Source organism: Triticum aestivum, chromosome 4B (assembly GCF_018294505.1).
Source record: "Triticum aestivum cultivar Chinese Spring chromosome 4B, IWGSC CS RefSeq v2.1, whole genome shotgun sequence".
Classification (NCBI taxonomy): domain Eukaryota; kingdom Viridiplantae; phylum Streptophyta; class Magnoliopsida; order Poales; family Poaceae; genus Triticum; species Triticum aestivum.
Genome location: NC_057804.1, coordinates 88,895,590 through 88,901,278, shown reverse-complemented (window position 1 = coordinate 88,901,278; position 5,689 = coordinate 88,895,590). Strand labels below are relative to the sequence as shown.

The following is a 5,689-nucleotide window of genomic DNA, read 5'->3' as shown; positions in this document are numbered from 1 at the left end:
GCGCTCACGAGAAAAAATTCAATAAATCACACAAACGAGATTTTGCACTGATTCTTTTTTCTGCTGATCAATAAACAAATTTTACAGTACGTCCTATTTTGGTAGGATATTTAGAGTTCAGAAGTTTGCGTTAGTTACAGATTGCTTCAGACTGTTCTATTTTTGACAGATTCTGTTTTTCGTGTGTTGTTTGCTTATTTTGATGCATCTATGGCTAGTAAAATAGTTTATAAACCATAGAGAAGTTGGAATACAGTAGGTTTAACACCAAAATAAATAAAGAATAAGTTCATTACAGTACCTTATGTGGTGGTTTGTTTTCTTTCACTAACGGAACTTATAAGATTTCATGTTGAGTTTTGTGTTGTGAAGTTTTCAATTTTGGGTAAAGCTTTTATGGAATATGGAATAAGGAGTGGCAAGAGACTAAGCTTGGGGATGTCCAAGGCACCCCAAGCTATTCAAGGATAGCCAAAAGCCTAAGCTTGGGGATGCCCCGGGAAGGCATCCCCTCTTTCGTCTTCATTTATTGGTAACTTTACTTGGAGCTATATTTTTATTCACCACATGATATGTGTTTTGCTTGGAGCGTCGTGTATTATATTAGTCTTTGATTTTTAGTTTACCACAATCATCCTTGCTGTACACACCTTTTTGGAGAAGCCTATTTTATTAGAATTTACTAGAATACTCTATGCGCTTCACTTATATCTTTTGAGCTTGATAGTTTATGCTCTAGTGCTTCACTTATTTAAAACCAAAAAGAGGCTAGCCAACTCGCTCCCAGGGCGCTCCCCCGGATTCATCCTTCGCTAGCCGTTCTATTTGGGTCAACATGGTCTTTTTCTCGTTCCTGTCCATTGGATGTTTGCTGCAAATTAACTTGTGCCTTTTGACCGGGTGGTAGATCTTGGGCGGTGCATGACCTGTGGGCTCGCGATGGATTGGATTGGCTGGGTGCCAGTTTGTTGGGTGCGTGGGGCAGCCAAACTTGCTGCGCCGGGTGGACGCGCTTTGGGTCCTGGGGAAGCCGCGAAGGGTTAGCCGACGCATGTGCAACTGGCTTTTGCGCCCGCGCTTGTGTTGTTCTAATGACGAGTGGGCCAGTGCTGCTCCCTGTCCCGCTCATCAGCTGCCATGGCTAGGCACATCTCATGTATTGGGTATTTTCTGATTTCCTCGGTCAACCGCTCCTGGCGCGGCGCTTCTCACGCGCTTCCCGCGTCGTGCGTTGTGGGAGTTACTGCATCCTACATCAGCTAGAGAGGGGGTGGGTCGACGCATGTGCACCTGGATTGTGCGCACGCGTTTGTACTAGCGCGATGACAGGTGGGCCGCTCCTGCTCTGGTCCCGCTCGTCGGCTGCTACTCCCGTGTCTAGTGCACGTGTACACCTTTTCTGTGCATGGTGTTGCGTCTTCTCTGCATTTGGACTTTGGAGATAGAGGATGGACTGCTGCCTAATGCATGTGCTTGTGGGGGCCGATGCATCATGCGTGCCTCACCTCCATCGATGCCGCGGCGGGCCGATGCATCATGCGTGCCTCACCTCCATCGATGTCGCGGCAGTTGGAGAGAGAGAGAGATGGACTGGCGCCTACGACGCGCTGGTCGACGTCGCGGCCGCCACCGCGGCCGCCGCCCTCCGCGAGCCCGGGTGCATGGTGGCGCTCACGGACCTCCACCGCTGCCTCGACGCCTTCAGCGAGTCCTGCGACCGAGCAGAGGGCCTCATCCAGGAGGCCGCCGCTGGCCTCAGCCCCACCACCTCCTGCGACGACGAGCTGTGCCACGCCGTGCACGCGGTCGACAAAGAATTCCGGGCCGCCGCCGGCGGCCGGGAGGAGAACGGATGGAAGATGAGAAGAATCACCCTCCGACTACGCCATTGGCAGCCGAGGACAGAAGCACAATCGATCTATCTCGTCTCTTGTTGAGGTGATATTCATCCTTCTTGTTCCTCTTATTTTCTTGGTTGATGTGCTAATCGTTTTAGTCATCTAGAAGATGATTGAAAAACTGTGACGAGAAAGGAGAGATGGACTCGGATATTTTGCCTCGTCGTGTCGCATGGTGGCCGAGATGCGGCAGCCCCATGCTCTGTTCCGATGGGCCTCCTTTGCTTGATGGTTGCCGCTGGTTGAGGTTCGCCCTTCTCTGGTTCACATGTTCTTCGCTACTGCTTTGGATTCGTCGGGCTAATTTCTTATGTTTGCCTTCGTTTCGTTCATTCGCAGTTTGGTACGGTTTCTTGTTGTCGCTTGCAGCGAGCCTTGTGTCCGTCTCTCCTTCTTATTGATGTTAGTCCACTCCTCTTATGCTTGCCTATAGAATGTTTGATGAAATGCGTGTGTGCTGACACTTGTTCTATGGTTCAGACTACTTCTCCTGTCACTAGCGCTTCTTCTTCTCGTCCGTCCTGCTGCTTACCCAACGTGCTTCTGCTTGCTGCCTCGGGTAAATAGGTCGTTCTGTTGCTTATGTGACCGGCGAGTGTTCATTGCATGCCTGTGTGTCGTTGTGCTCTGACCTTTTTTTTGTATTTCGCAGGTTGTATGATCTTTTCTGTCGCCGCGTTGTTCGACTCATCAAGGTTTTCTTCTTTTCTTTCTACTACATGTGTGCCTGTTTTACTTTCAGTATCTTATGTGTCTTGCTGTCTGCCTTGGTGATCTTTTAAATATCTGTATGTCGTGCTGATCGTTTAAATGTTCCGGATATGGTCGGGCGTTGTGTGTTGTTCGTTCTCGTGCTGCATATATTTCGTGTATACGTGTGAGCAGGATGTGTACGCTTGTTTCCGTCCATGATGAATCTCTGGTAGGACGATTCCTTCCTTGGTTTCTCCTATTCCAGATTCAAGTTCCCAAATTAGGATACTGTTTTTTTCGGTGTGTCTTTTACAACTTTCAATTTGATATATGAGAGGGCCTGTAGAAGGTGATCAAGCAATGGAGACCTAATTCGTGAACCTTGCCACACGCTGGCAGGAAGGGAGAGGCGAGAGAAAGTTAGGCCAGGAACAACCATTCTTGTCTAAATAATTATCGTGTTAGATATCACATCTCTAGAGAAGTATAGGATCCGTAGGCTAAATGTGCTTATATACATATGTTTTGCCATTTTAAGTAAATGATCTGGAGGTTCCCTGTAGGCTAGAGTTGCTTATGTACGTATGTTGTGCCATTGTACATTTGAGCCCTATGGTGATGATCAATGCGAAATTGCGTCTTCCCATGGCTTTGAGTTGACAAGCATTTAAGGGGTTCTTTTACTTGCCAGGATCAGTGTGTTCTCGACTTGTTGTGTCTCTGCATTCTCTCTTAGCGGTCATGTTGGTTCCTGAGCACCATTGGTAAGAATTTGGTTAAATTTTGTGTTCACTTTCTTCACTGCTTCATATCCAAAATTTTCATGTAATTGATTCCATGTCACTTTTGTGGAAAACTTAAAACTACGATGATTTGCTTGCAGATTCTTTAACATTGAAGAATCAAATTTGGTGCTCAGACCTGAAATTCAAAAAGAAAGAAAGAAGCATTTGCTAGGTTCAACAAATGACGACCTTCGCTGGTGAGGATTTATATACCTATAACAAAACACTTCCTGAAGCTAAAGGCTTCTGTAACATGTAATATCTGAACTCTGTTTGTGCTAATAATTTTTTCAGCCATTGTAAAAGGCCATGCTGCACAAGTGTTTCGGGTTTCAATTCAGGGAGGTGACACCTTGATGAAATATTTGTTCTATAGTAGGTTAGTACAGACTTATTGGATCATACTTTCCACAAGTATGTGAGTATGTCCACCACAATGAATCATAACCCTGAATTGTTATTAAAAAAACATATCTGTGAAACCTTACATTTGTTACTGTTCCTGGCATACAGTCCGTGCTTTTGTCTTCAGGAACTTTACATCATTATCTTGTTTAAGCATCCAGAATATATATCTTCAGTAACCTATTTAACAATGCTTTTTAGCTTTTTCCCATGTTGTAACATACTTCCTGTGCTGTGTGATAATCTACTGATGGCCAGTTACAGCTCAATTTCACCATGGACATTGCATATGATGTTCTTTATTCTCAGCGAAGCAAACATCTCATTTGTTTCTCATACTATTCTCTACAAAAACTAGGCGTTGCTGAAGCTGGAGTCATGATGGCGTTAGTAACCTTGGTGGCGCTTCTTATACGACAAACCAACTGTCAGATGTTGCATATAGGAGTATTGTGGAGCTAATAATATTTGAATATGAGCTAGCCTACTATTTCAATTTGAGTTCAAAAATTACAAATGTCAGTGTTTGTTTTCAGTTATCAATCTTCTTCCCTTCTCCTTTTTTGGGTCACTTTTGATAGCTCCATTCATTCTGTACATATTAGTTGCCGCCTCAAGCCTTGGCTATTTTCTAGACTAGGCCTCAATTTGCTGGAAAATGCAGTCTTCATTTACTGAGTTATATTTTTGTCTTGCTTTCTTCCAGATCCGTCATACAGTAGTTTAGAAAAAAATCTATCCAATGGTGATGATGCATGAGGAGCAGCAAGGTCATGATCCATGAAGCCCTATGTTCTTTTCCTCACCGGTGAGTTTACCTTTTTATGGTTGGATGCCAAGTAGCCAAGCAGACGCTTTTTCGTAGATTAGTTTGCTTAGTTTCATATGTTGAGCTGCGTTATAGTTTCATATGTTGAGCTGCGTTATCGAGTGCGGTGTGTAGGCTCTTTCTAGATTGCTCAGCAGGCGATCAACGCGACACATGTGGAGGCTATGAGAGCTATGAATGGCATCGGTCTTGTCATTCTTATGAGCAGGAGCACGGGCCACATTACTCTTCATGCCACTCTAAGCAGCCAGAGGTGTTGACTGCTGCTTGTATCCTGAGATTGATATCCACGTTGAAGGGAAGGGAGACATGTTTGAGTTCCTGTATGAAAGGATAAAGAAGAAGGGGCATGCTGTCGTGGTTGTTGCTGAAGGCGTTGGTCAGGAGTTGATTACCCGGATTGATGACCAGAGAGCATGATGTTCCTTGATGTTGGCCTTCTTCTATAAAGTTTACATGCAATTCTCCTCCATGGTTAAGAAAAACCAATTTAAACGTTTTGTTTCTTTGATGGTTACTCATTTCTCTTACCGTTGTTGTATCAGAACAATTGTATTTTCGTTGAAGGCCACTTGGGCTCATTTTTGAGGAGAATGAGATGTGCGATAAACTACTCTGAAATGTTTGGTTTGCTTCAAACAATTTATTAGCTAACTAATTTTGGCTGCTATTGCACATAATACAATTGTACTCTATTGTTGCCATCTTGTCTTTTATGTGAGGTTAAGCACACAATCAATTAAACTTTTACTAAGTTTTTACCGTGTTTATTTGCTCAAACACAGTTATTGAAAAAATGCAAATACTTTTAACAGGTACATGGTTTTAAATGGGAGCCATTTGGTGTAACGGGTCATGTTATACAAATATGTTTTTTTTGGCACAACGGGTTATACATTTTTTTCCAAACTCCGATTTCACAACATGATAGAGATATTTTCAATATAGTATGGTTTAACACATGGGCTTTCTATTACCAGTATCAAATACATTCTTGCAAAATGAAACTATTTTCATCGACAACATGGCTTTAGCGGGTCTCTACGCCATTTGGCGCAACGGGTCAACTAGTATCTTTT

The 5,689-nt window shown here is 43.9% G+C and overlaps 1 long non-coding RNA gene across 1 annotated transcript; it reads left to right on the top strand.

Annotated features, from left to right (window-relative positions):
* Nucleotides 1-1,944: 1,944 nt before the first annotated feature.
* LOC123091189 (uncharacterized) lies at nucleotides 1,945-5,310 on the top strand. Its single transcript, XR_006442961.1, has 7 exons — nucleotides 1,945-2,145; nucleotides 2,238-2,300; nucleotides 2,379-2,457; nucleotides 2,551-2,593; nucleotides 3,283-3,355; nucleotides 3,475-3,573; nucleotides 3,671-5,310. It is a non-coding gene; the product is annotated as an uncharacterized lncRNA (long non-coding RNA).
* The last annotated feature ends 379 nt before the right edge of the window (nucleotides 5,311-5,689 follow it).